Raw genomic sequence first — 13,528 nt, forward strand, 5'->3', positions numbered from 1 at the left:
TCCGGATGCGCAGGCTCAGTGGCCATGGCTCACGGGCCCAGCCGCTCCGCGGCATATGGGATCCTCCCGGACCGGGGCACGAACCCGTGTCCCCTGCATTGGCAGGCGGACTCTCAACCACTGCGCCACCAGGGAAGCCCCCAGAGCTTCTGCTTTAAAGTATTTCCCATCTTTGTGGAAGCCCGGCTCTTCCCACCGTGGTTGGGGGAACCACGCTTCTTCACAGCCTCAGCCCCTTTTGCCAGCCCCTGATGGACAGTGTTCCCCATTTCCCTCCACAGCAGTCAGAACAAGAGCTGTATAATCCTGCGTTTTGCCCACTCTCAGACCAATGCCCTCCTCAGCGGTTCTCTAAACCCTACAATGGCCTTAAATGCAGCTTCCTCCAACACCCCCTCCAGCCAGCATTCCACTAGCCGGTTCTCCTTCAATTGTTGCTAGGCTTGGCTTGGGTCCCTCCCCCCGCCCCTAAACTTCTTTGAGATGGTTGCGCTTGTTAGCTTCTCTTTATCCTTTAAATCAAAGTGCCTTCATGTCCGCGACCATCTCTGCGCTCCCTGCAAAGATCCGGGCAGGCTTGACTTTCTGAGAAGCTAAGCTTTTGTGCAGCGCCCCTGGCGAATGCTGCAAAGTCGGGGCCCAACGGATCAAGTGACCTGGAAAGGGGGTGAAATAGGTCGTTTTCAACTGCTTCTCACCGTTTTTGACCTTCCCGCGGAATGCAGGAAAAGGAAGACCTCCCCCGTCGTTCGGCAGTACGTGGGAAAATGGCGGCTCCCGGTAAAGACCCTAGAAACCGGCGCGGAAATATTGCGTCATAGGAGGACGAGGAGGAGCCAGATTCCGGGGTCTCTGGAACTGCGGTTTTTGGACCTCGTCGGCCACCATCCTTTCAGCTTCTGAGGGTCGTGTCCGCCGCGTGGGTTGGTCGCCGGGCTGCAGACATTGAGGCAAAGTGTTTAGAACAGCGGTATCGTGATTTGCCTCTAACGGTGAAGACGGAGCTCATCCATCAGGTCAGTGTCCGGTTCTGGGCGTGTCTCGGGGCCAGGGAGAGCGCGTTGGGGTGTTTTGCTGTTTTTGTTCCAAACCACGTAGAGGTCGGTGTTGGGGGGAAGCGAGTGATGATCCTCGCTGGGGTGTTGTGTGTTAGCGGATCAGTCGGGGAATCCGTGTTGAGAGTTCCCCATGGAAAGGGAGGTCACGGGGTTCCGTGTTGGGACGAGAACTTAGGAGGTTTTTTGGAGAGTAGCGTTTGGGGTGGCTGAGGTTGGGGGGATTGGGAGTCGTATCCGCGTTGGGGACAGCGTTTGGGGAGCTTATCCCATATTTAATTTAGAAATGGGGTTTCTGGTCTTCTTGCGTCCATGTTTACTGTATATTCCTATTGAAAATAGGTTTTCAGGTTCATCCCGACCCAAGTAATGACATTCTCATCCTCCTAAATACGCCTCCAGAAAACAACTCTTGTTTAAATTTAGTATATCTCATTTTTGGCGTTGGGATCAGGTGTGTAGGTATTGGTATAATTTTATATATTTTTATCTAACTTCCTGTCATAACCATTTCCATATTACAAACTCTTTGGAAGTTTTCTTCTTTCTTTTCTTTTGAAAAAACTGTTCCAGGGCTTCCCTGGTGGCGCAGTGGTTGAGAGTCCGCCTGCCGATGCAGGGAACACGGGTTCGTGCCCCGGTCCGGGAGGATCCCACGTGCCGCAGAGCGGCTGGGCCCGTGAGCCATGGCCGCTGAGCCTGCGCGTCCAGAGGATCCCACGTGCCGCAGAGCGGCTGGGCCCGTGAGCCATGGCCGCTAAGCCTGCACGTCTGGAGCTTGTGCTCCGCAACGGGAGAGGCCACAACAGTGAGAGGCCCACGTACCGCAAAAACAAAAACAAAAACTGTTCCAGTTATGTTCCATCACGTGGGTGTTTTGATTGAGGTAGAACTGATGTAGATCTAGGTACTACACTTTCAGGAACACGTGATGGATTTCCTCTAACTCAAGTTTTTTTGTTTTTTCTTTGACCAGCTGTGATTTTTTTTGTATGTGTCTTGGACATGTTTTATTATGTTTATTTGTAAGTAGTTTACACTTTTGTTGTAACTGTAAATGGTGTCATTTTTTCCCCATATGACTCCGCTCCCTCTTTTTTGTTTCTTTTATGTAATGCACAAGAGCAAAAATTAAAAAGATATGCTGATTTTGTCACCTCATTCCACTCATGTTATTACTGATAGCTTCAAATTGATTACTTCATCTTTTCTAGTTGAGCATTTTTGTCATCTGCAAATAATGTTGGCCAGGTAGCAAGTGATGGGACTGGAGTAAGAAGAACCGGCTTCTGCCTCTGACCTGGGTAGGTTAATCACTGAGTTAAGCTTCATCAGTTGTGAAGAAAGCTGTCATGGTTCCCACTTCATAGCTGTTAGAAAGATTAAATGAGCAAAAGTTCTTTAAGTACAAAGTGTAGTGCCTGGCGCATGGTATAGTCTGGATAAATGGTACCTGCACTTTATCAAGTTATTATTCTTTCTCCAAGCCTTCCCCACCCCCAGCTTTATTGAGATGTAATTGACATAAAACATTCTATAAGTTCAAAGGTGTACAACGTGTTGATTTGATACACTTATATATTGCAAAACAAACCACCATAAGTTAGCTAACATCTGCATTATGTCACATAATTAGCATTTCTTTTTTGTGGTGAGAACGTTAAAGATCTACTTTTTTTTAAAACAACTTTCAAGTATATAATACAGTATTATTAACTGTAATCACTATGCTATATATTAGATTCTCCTCAAAGGCTTTTTAATTTTATTTTCATTCATAATTTCTTTCTCTTTAAAATTTCCTTTGATTTATGTTGCTAGATTTCCCAATATCTTATATTCCTAGAAGAAACCATACTTGTTCATAATGATTTGTTTTTTTAACATGGGGCTGGATTCTATTTGTTAATATTTTATTTAATATTTTTGCATCTAGAAATAAAAAGATGTTTTGGATTTGCTTCAAAAATAATGTGTGTGGGGGGAAATAATAATCCAGTGGTGGTGGGGAAGTGAGTGGTGGTGTATATAAAAAGAATTAGATTTGAGTTGATAATTATTGAAGTCACATGATGGATGTGTGGAGTTTGATTATACTGTTCTTTGTTGGGTTTTTTTTTTATACATGATGTTTAATTATACTGTTCCATCTTTTGCTTGAAATTTTAAAAAATTTTTGTGAAAATTTATAGGTGAAACTGATCTGTACTTTCCTTTAAAAGTTTTTTTCAAGTATAACAATAAAAAGTAAAATAAAATTAATTATTAATTAATTAAAATTAATTGATATATTAATTTAAATTTTATAATTAATTAAATATTAATTAACTAATTTAAAATTAAAGAATAGAATATTACAGCACCTTAGAAGCCCCCACCTCATCCTTATCTCCTCCCTCCTCTCCAGAGGCAATTATTATCCTAAAAACATCATATTAAATATGCCTGATTGTTAACTTTATATGAGTAGAATCATACAGTACATGTTCTTTTGTGTCTGGCTTCCTTTGTTCAGTATTTTGTTGTGAAATTCATCTAAGTTATTGCATATAGCAGTAGATTGTTTCTTTCTATTGCTGTATAGTATTCCGTTCTATGACTATACCCCAGTTTATTTATCCATTCTGCTATTCATAGACATTTGGCTTGTTACTGGCTCGTGGCTATTATGAATAACGCTTATGTGAACATTTTTGTACATGTATTTTGGTGCTGTTGGATATATACTTAGTAGAATTCCTGAAGTATAAAGTATGCTAGATACAAGGAGAAATGACAAATGCTCAATCGTAACAGGTACATGTTAATATACCTGTCTCAGTAACAGAGACCAAGGAGACAAAAATCCAGAAGGCTATAGATTAATGGGCCAGCAAACTTTTTCTGTAAGGGGGTAGATAGTCAATATTTTAAGCTCTACAAGCCCAGTGATCTCTGTCTGTACCTATGCAACTCCGCCACCGTAACATGAAAGGAGCTTTGGAGAATACATTAAAAAAATGGGTGTGCCTGTGTTCTAAGAAAACATTATTTACAAAAACAGGTCACCAGCCCAGCAGTGCTGATCCCTAAAAGATTAGAATAACATGATTAAAAAACTGACCAATATAAAACTCTCCATTCAACAATTTTTCTTAAACGCACATAGAACATTTCTAAAAAGTTACTGTATGGTGGGCCATAAAGCAAGTCTAAACAAATTTCAAAGGATTGAAATCATACAGAATATTTTCTTTAACTTCAGTGGAATTAAGCTCTAAAGCAATACCAAAACAACACCTAGAATTTCCCCATTTGTTTGGCAAGTATGCCATAACCCATCTAAATCATCCATGAATCAAAAATAATTACAGTGGAAATGTCTGAATTGCATTTTTAAAATTGAGATATAGTTGAGTGAATTGCATTTTATCCTACATGTCAGTTGTTGTTGAGTTCAACTAAAGGAGTCAGTGGAGGGAATTTATAGCCTCAAATACATATGTTAGAAAAGAAGGAAGGATGAAAATCAATGAATAAACATCTATCTCTACAGGTCTCTTTCTTCTAATCTATCAATTAGTATTTTGAAATGCCTGCTTCATACAATTAGTTGAGAAACTTTTCATCGTTTTCTGTGATGTGTGAGAGTTTACATACTATTGGCATCATCTGTACTGTACAGATTAGGTAGAACTCATAAAGCCCTAATGACTTTTTTCTTCTTTTTTTCATGGAAACTCACAGTAGAGAGAATAGTATAATATGTACCCATCACTCGGCTTCAGCGTGGCCAATCATGCTCATCTGTGCCGCCACCACTTCTGTTTTTCCTTTGGAGCGTTTCATAGCATATCCAAGGTTTCGTGTCCTTAAACTTGTAAATCGTCTAGTATGCATCTCTAACTTGTAAGGTCATTTAAAAAATTTATAACCAGAAGGTTGTTTCCAAATGTATCAAAGTTAATAACAATTCTTTTATTTCATCCAATATCCAGTCCATATTCAGTGTTTTTATGATCATCTCAAAGTTGTCATTTAACATTGGATTGTTTGCATCATGATCCAAGTAATGTACGTGCGTTACATTTGCTTCTTATATCTCTTAGGTCCCTTTATTTTATCTTATTTTATTTTAAACTTACTTTATTGAAGTATAGTTGATTTACAAAGTTGTGTTAATTTCTGCTGTCTAGCAAAGTGATTCAGTTATATGTATATATATTCTTTTTCATGTTCCTTTCCATTATGTTTTATTACAGGATATTGAATACAGTTCCCTGTGCTATACAGTAGGAGCTCGTTGTTTATCCATTAGATCCCTTTTATTCTATAACAGTCCCTCTTCCATTTTTTATTTTGTCCTCATGTCTCAATATGTTGTGCTAAGAAGCATACAGCATCATTAATGAAGGATTCTTGCCTAAAAAGTTAAATATAGAAATAATCAAACCTCTAATTTAACTACCCAGTTTATAGGAAAAACTGAGAGTGAGGTGGTGAGGAACTGGGGAGGTGAGGAAAGATAAGGAAGCAATCAGCCAAATCCAGAAGGTAGTATATCCTATGGGACAAATGACTTGTTCCCTTCTGCCTTCCCTCCGTTCCTTCCAAAGCATATATAGTTATTGATTTATAATGACTTGGCAACATCTTTACTTTTATTTCAAGTGGGGATGTTTTTAATTTAAATTTTTAAAATTTAAATTTTTAATTTTAATTTAAAATATTTTGTGCTCATTGAAAAAGATGTAAAATTCACATCCTAATCTATTGAGCCAACCATAATAATTTTTTATATAATTTTTAAATTTTTATTTATTTATTTTTGACTGCGTTGGGTCTTTGTTGCTGCGCGCGGGCTTTCTCTAGTTGCAGCGAACGGGAGCTACTCTTCATTGCGGTGCGCAGGCTTCTCGTTTGATGGCTTCTCTTGTTGTGGAACATGGGCTCTAGGCTTGTGGGCTTCAGAAGTTGTGGCGCACGGGCTCAGTAGTCGTAGCATGCGGGCTCTAGAGCACAGGCTCAGTAGTTGTGGCACACGGGCTTAGTTGCTCCGTGGCATGTGGAATCTTCCCGGACCAGGGATAAAACCCGTGTCCCCTGCATTGTCAGGCAGATTCTTAACCACTGAGCCACCAGGGCAGCCCCTACCATAATAATTTTAACATTGTTATATTTCCTTTTGTGAAATACAGAATCATATGATACATAATGGGTAGAATGTGCTTTGTTCACTGAGCTGTATATTATGGACATTTTTAATTTCAGGAAGTATGTTAAAATTTTAAATTATTACAGTTTTCCATTAGATGGATTGTGACTATTCATTCAATTAATCGTCTCTCAATGGACCTTAACATATGTTTTGTGAACCTTACATATATGTTTGCTCACTTTGCCACTGTTTTCTTTGCATAAATTCCCCAAAACAGAATGTTGGATCAGAAGCGATTTTATTTTGAAAATGTTCAGTACATAATGTGAGAATATCCCCCAGTAATATTCTATCATATAATACTTACAGTATTTATCTAAAGGAGTGTTACCATTTTTCATGTCATTTTCATGTCAGTTTCAAGCACTAACTAAACTCTTATTTTTTATTACTGTCCATTTCAATTACTTGGGTTTTCTGGGTCTATAGTAATATTGTGCAGAAGGTTATTTAACTCTTTTTTTCTACTATTAACAATTGCTATTTGATTCTTTTTTCTAATTGCATTTGGAAGCATGGTCGGACCAGTGTTGAATGAAAACAGTGACTCTTGCACCCCCTCTGAGGAATGCTTACAAAGTGTCACTGGCTCTCAGTTGGGCATATAAAGTGTTTAATGTTCGCTTTGTTTTTGTTTTGCTTTAAATCTTTTTCCTTTTTTCTTCTTTAAGTTTGGAAAGAAATAACGCGTTACGTGTACAATTTAAATGTCAACTACAGGTCCCAACTCCATTCCTTCCTCTTCCTCCCTAGATGTAACCACTAACTTGGAATTTTACATTATGATTATTTTTGGACTTTTAAGTGTGTGTGTGTGTGTGTGTATCTACAAACAATATATAATATTTTTGTGTGTTTTACAAGTTTACATAAGTTATGTTATATTTTATATATCCTTTTACCAGAGATTTTGTTCATTATTGTTTTTTTTATCAGTGAGTCGGTTTTTTTTTTTTTCACAGCGTTACTGACACCAAATGTGCATGACTTTTCCCCCACACCGGCCAGTTCTCCAACTCCCTGGATGTCCTACTGGGTGTCCTACAGTTCACCTCAGTTCTGGCACTACCAGGATTCAGCAGAGACCTCCTCCGCCACAGGTTAAGGGCTCAGCCCCACACGACCGCCCCCACTTCAGATGTCAGTTGCAAGTCCCAGGGTGCCACCAGTAATTCTGGCCAGCTGGCTATAAGTTGGAGGTTTCCATGCCTCCCGCTCCAGTTCAGTAATTTACCAGAACAGCTCACAGAACTCAGGAAGACGCTTTACTATTACCAGTTTATTATAAAGGATACAGAAGAACAGCCAGATGAAGAGGTACACAGGGCAAGGTCCAGATGAGTCCTGATCACAGGAGCTTCTGGCTCTGTGGACTTGGGTTGACCACCCTCCAGGCACCTCAGAATGTTCAACTCGGAAGCTCTCCAAACCCTGTGGTTTAAGAATTTGAATGGAGGTTCCATTACATAGGCATGCTTGATTAAATCATTGGCCATTGATGGTTAGGCTCGATCTCCAGTCCCTCTCCCTTCCCCAGAGGGCCAGTGGTGGGGCTCAGTGTTTCAATCCTTTAATCATGCCTTGGTCGTTCTGGGCGCCAGCCACTATAATCTCATTAGCATACAAAAGATACTCTTGTCACTGCAGAGATTCCAAGGCTTTTAGGAGCTGTGTGCCAGGAACCCAGGACAAAGGCTGGCTATCTATTTCCCATTGTACCGCAGCGAGTCTAAGGAAAGTAGCCGCTCCATTCCAAGCCTATTATGGGTTTGTAGCAAAAGCAGTACCAAATTTAATGAACTGTTTTTTCAGTACCATTTAGACTTTTTCCCCCTAACGTATTATTTATTGGCTACTCTTGGCTGCCAACCTGACATCCCTGCCCCCTTTGTTAAGAAAATGCCTATTTTATTTCAGTAACCGTCCACCTGGGAACTTGACCTTAACCTCAGTTTGGTAGGAAATGCAGATTAGTCTTACCAATGGGGGTAGTTCCATTGCTATTCTCAGTTTCACTGATGTGTTCCAGGCATGAGCATTTGGTGCAGCTCCGATCTGCTGGGCGTGAGGGAAAGTCAGGCAGGGAGCTTCTGGGAATCGTTGGATCCTTCATCCTCCCACAGTAGAGATCTCAGTTCCAACCCATTCCAGCCTAACCACCTCTTCCTACCTCTCTCCTGTCCATAAGGAATTCTGCACTTGAGATGTGTACCATCTCTTTTCGGGCTGCACTGCAGGGACGCTAGACTGAAGGGCTGGGGCTGGGACAGAGTGGTCTCAGGATTGGAGATGGGGGTGGTGTGCATGTTCACCAGTATGTTTACCAGTAATTGGTCAGAGAATGGGCAGGGACGAGCTCTCTGGATGTGGAGGATTCAGGAGAGCTCAAGAGAGTCTTTAAGAATAATTTGCTGCCTCATGGGATGGAAGCAAAATTCAAGTTGACCTTATGGTGTTCGTGTCCTCAGAGTGTGAGTTTCTTTTGTTTTCTTTCTTTTTTTTTTTTCCTGCATATGGGACTTAGTTCCCCAACCAGGGATTGAACCGGAGGCACGGATGGGGCTTCCTTTGCATTCCTTGTGTGGAGGGAGCTGTCTGGATGTGCACAGGGAATATGACAAGTGCTGATTCCAAAGGCCCTGTTTTTGCAACTGTGACTGTATGACCCCCTCACAGTACGATACACCAGGGAAGTTTAGTTGTTAAAGTACCTGAGAAAGAGAACAAGTTTGTATTGTGAGGCTGTTGGAGGAGGGAAGTGTCATAATGGAGAGGCGCAGATATGAGTGCAGATTCCCACATTGCTCCTGAGGAAGGGTGTTAACTTGGGCAACACGCTTCACCTGACCAAGCTTCAACTTACTGGTGTTTAAAATTGGAGATGATAACGAAGACCTTACAGAACAGTGTTGACGATTACAGAAGATACGGCTTGTGATCTGTTAAGTACCTTGATCTTTAAACTGGGATAATTGCCTCAGTACAGTAGACAGAAAATTTAGATGTATGTGGGCTCAGGTGGTTTTAAGTCAGTTTCCAGAGCCACCTTTTTTAAAAAAATTTTTTTTGAAGTATAGTTGTTTTACAATATTGTGTTAATTTCGACTGTACGGCAAAGTGATCCAGCCATACATATATATACATTCCGGTTTTTTGGTATTCTTTTCCAGTATGGTTTATCGTAGGATATTGAATATAGTTCCCTGTGCTATACAGTAGGACCTTGTTGTTTATAGAGTCACCATTTTTGTACTTTATCTTTTCTGAAATGGATCTATGTGACAAGACCATGAGCTGGTTTTTGTTTCCCATCTCCTCTTACACATTCACTCTCTTCCAACTTTACGAAAATAAAAGGCATCCCTCTCGCCCATTCCATATCTTCCTGTGAGGCACAGCCCCATGATGTAAAAGCTTTCAGAGGGTTAAAGAGACATGAAATATTGGGGCCCCTTCTCTTAGTGTGAGTCCACATAGCAAGGGAGAGAGAGCTGTGGTCCCAGGCTCAATCATTGAATTTGCTCTTGAATTCACAGGTTCTAGTAATAGAAGAAGAAGAAGGAACATTTCAGTAATAGAAGAAGAAGGTTCCAGGCTTGGGAGATCATCATTTCTGGCAGCAGCCTGACCTGAGATCTCTGACCACAACTTCCAGGCAGGCCCACAGAGACAGAAGACAGAACACCAGAACACACCCTAGAGTTACATGCCTTTTTTTTTTTTTTTTTTGGCCGAGCCGCTCGGCTTGTGGGATCTTAGTTCCCCGACAAAGGATTGAACTCACACCCTTGGCAGTGAAAGCACAAGAGTCCTAACCACTGGACTGCCAGGGAATTCCCGACACGCCCTTTCTTAAGAACTGGAGAAGATGATCAAGGTCCAGGTGAGGTTTGTTTTATTGATTTTATCCTTTGTTTCCCGGTGGACTTGTGGATGCTTCTAAAAAAGTTTGGTGAAATTAGAACAGTATATGTTGATGAAAATCAGGATCTGTTGGAAAATAAATTTAGCCTGTAATCTTAAAATCAAGGCAAGTTCAGAAGCAAGATATGAGGGCTCTAGGGTTCGTACAAAGTTCTTAATGTTGGAGCATAGGTAGGTGACTGTGTAAGACCCTCGGGTTGCCTTAGTTTTGAACTTGAGTCTACTTTTCTTGGCAGCCATTATAACAGGAAAAATGTGAAACGTTACATGATTTGCATTGTCTGTGAGGAGAAGACACACCAGTTCTTTAGGGGAAGTACACATTTCACCACTCTTCAATTTTTTTTTTTTAATAAATAAATTTATTTATTTTTGGCTGCATTGGGTCTTGGTTGCTACGCACAGGCTTTCTCTAGTTGCAGCGAGCGGGGTCTACTCTTCATTGTGGTGCATGGGCTTCTCATTGTGGTGACTTCTCTTGTTGCAGAGCACGGGCTCTAGGTGTGTGGGTTCCAGTAGTTGTGGCATGTGGGCTCAGTAGTTGTGGCTCACGTGCTATAGAGCGCAGGCTCAGTAGTTGTGATGCACAGGCTTGTTTGCTCCATGGCATGTGGGATCTTCCCGGACCAGGAATCAAACCTGTGTCCCCTGCATCGGCAGACGGGTTCTTAACCACCGCACCACCAGCGAAGTCTGCTCTTCAATCTTAAGAAATTTCTTTTGCTAGCTCTTCAGAGACGTTTTGTGATAGACAGAATTCTCATTATCAGTTTTGTAATAAAGGCCTAAGATGTTTCCTCTGGCGTTTTCTTAATCGTGTTCCTCGGACTAGGCATGCCAGAGCAGAATTGAATTGGACAAAATTCTTCTAAAGCAATGTGCCTTGACAATAGAGCCTTCTAATAGTCTGACTTTACGCAGGAATAAAGCCTGGATTATCCAATAGAATTAATGGGCTGCTTGACCTTTGAGTTGTCCTCCATGAAGAAGAATTCTCTCAACCAGATTTTTGTTATTGATTTGGCAGGAGACAGCTGACAGTTCCATTCTTCGCGAGCAACTTGGTGTAACAGATATTGACGAAAATTCTCCCTTTATTTCTTCTTAACCCTAGGTTCAAAAAATGAAGTCAGAGTCAATTATTCTTGGTTTGGTCTTTGTATTTTAATTATTCAAATGATACATGGCTACATTTGCATGCAAGAGATTCAAGCACATAGAGGTATCTGCACCAAAATAGAATATCCCGTTTTACCTTTTCTTGCCAAACTCCCAACCCAAAGTTTAACAAATATTAATAGTTTGGGTCTCCCACCAGTGTCTTTCTATAATTGATGTGTGGTAAAATATATCTACATTTACTTTAATAGAATAAGAAGAAGGAACATTTCAGTAATAGAAGAAAAAGGTTCCAGGCTTGGGAGATCATCATTTCTGGCAGCAGCCTGAAATGTGTCCTTATACATATATAGCTGAATATATTATTAAGATTTTTCACATGTCTGGGATCATACTGTATATACTATTTGGGGACTTGATTTTTTTCATTGAAGGTCATTGGTACCAGTATATTTAAAACTACCTCATTGAGGACTTACCTGGTGGCACAGTGGTTAAGAATCCACCTGCCAGTGCAGGGGAGACGGGTTCGATCCCTGGTCCAGGAAGATCCCACATGCTGCAGAGCAGCTAAGCCCGTGTGCCACAACTACTGAGCCCACGTGCCACAACTACTGAAGCCTGCACACCTACAGCCCGTGCTCCACAACAAGAGAAGCAACTGCAATGTGAAGCACGTGCACCACAACGAAGAGTAGCCCCCACTCACGACAACTAGAGAAAGCCCGCGCGCAGCAACGAAGGCACAAGCCAAAAATGAATAAATTGAATAAATAAATTTAAAAATGAAAAATAAGTCTACCTCATTGATTTTAATGTTTGCCTAGTATTTCGTAGCATGGAGGTATAGCGTACCCTGTCTGCCTCTGATGGATATCTAAATTATTGATAGGTTTTTCATACTTATAAACAAAGACATTCTTACTGCACAGTGTTTTTTATTTCTATGAAAATATTATTTTAGTACTTTTTTAGGCTGGAAAGGACTAATTTGTAGAATTCCATGGGGCAGTGGTTTGAATGTTTGTGTTCCCCCCAAAATCATATGTTGAAATCTTAAACACCCAAAGATGATGGTATTAGGAGGTGGCACCTTTGAGAGGTGTGTAGGTTATGAGGGTGAGGCCTTCACGAATGGGATTAGTGTCCTTATAAGAGAGAATGCACAGAGATCCCTTGCCCTTCCATGTGAGAACACAGTGAGAAGGTGCCCACTACAAACCAGGAAGCAGGCCCTCACCAGAATGCAGCCATGCATTCACCTTGATCTAGAACTTCCCAGCCTCCATAACTGTGAGAAATATATATTTTTAAATATTTATTTATTATTTATTTGGCTGAGCTGGGTCTTAGTTGCGGCATGTGGGATCCTCGTTGCCACGTGCAGGATCTTCAGTGAGGCCTGCGGGAGCTGTCATTGGGGCATGCGGGATCTTTAGGTGTGGCATGTGGGCTCTTAGTTGAGGCATGCAGTATCTAGTTCCCTGACCATGAATCAAACCCAGGCCCCCTGCATTGGGAACGTGGAGTCTTAACCACTGGACTACCAGGGAAGTCCCAATAGTTTTGTTTTTATAAGCTACCCAGCCTGTGGTATTTTGTTATAGCAACCCAGGCGGACTAAGACACATGGTCTATGGTATGTGAAATAGTCACATTCACAGTGCACATAATTTATCATGGGAAAGATGAGCAGAACGTGCTCCTGTCCCTATTCTCCATATCATATTATTCCACCTCGGATTGCACTGGAATTTGTTATTGCAGGCATCTTTGTCATTTGAGGACGTGGCTGTACGTTTCACCTGGGAAGAGTGGCAGTTACTGGACCCATCTCAGAAGGACCTGTACAGAAATGTCATGTTGGAGAACTACTGCAACCTAGTGTCAGTAGGTAAGGGCAGTGTATGGTCAGGCCGCCCAAGGTGGCTGTTCTCTTGCTCTCTGTCCATCCCCTGCTTGACAAGTGCCTGCTTCTCCTGAACTCACGTGACTGACCTTCATGCATCCTTGCTCCAGGCCCCAGCTACTGATCTCTCTAGCTTTAGATCAGAACATCTCTACTCTGATAGGCTATCATAGGGGTGGTGAGGAACCTGCCCTTCTGCTGGTTTCCCTGGTAACCAATGAGCCAACCTGACGTCAGTTTCCCCTATAACTGGTAACACACCCCCAGCGAAGACTGCCGCCACGTCCTGCCCGCCATCTACCGCACACGGTGGGGTGTCACTCC

At 41.5% G+C, this 13,528-nt stretch overlaps 1 pseudogene; it reads left to right on the forward strand.

Annotated features, from left to right (window-relative positions):
• The window catches only part of LOC136140962 (zinc finger protein 850-like), a 397,037-nt pseudogene that overhangs the window by 365,375 nt on the left and 18,134 nt on the right, over positions 1 to 13,528 (forward strand).

The sequence above is a fragment of the Phocoena phocoena genome, chromosome 20 (assembly GCF_963924675.1).
Source record: "Phocoena phocoena chromosome 20, mPhoPho1.1, whole genome shotgun sequence".
NCBI lineage: Eukaryota > Metazoa > Chordata > Mammalia > Artiodactyla > Phocoenidae > Phocoena > Phocoena phocoena.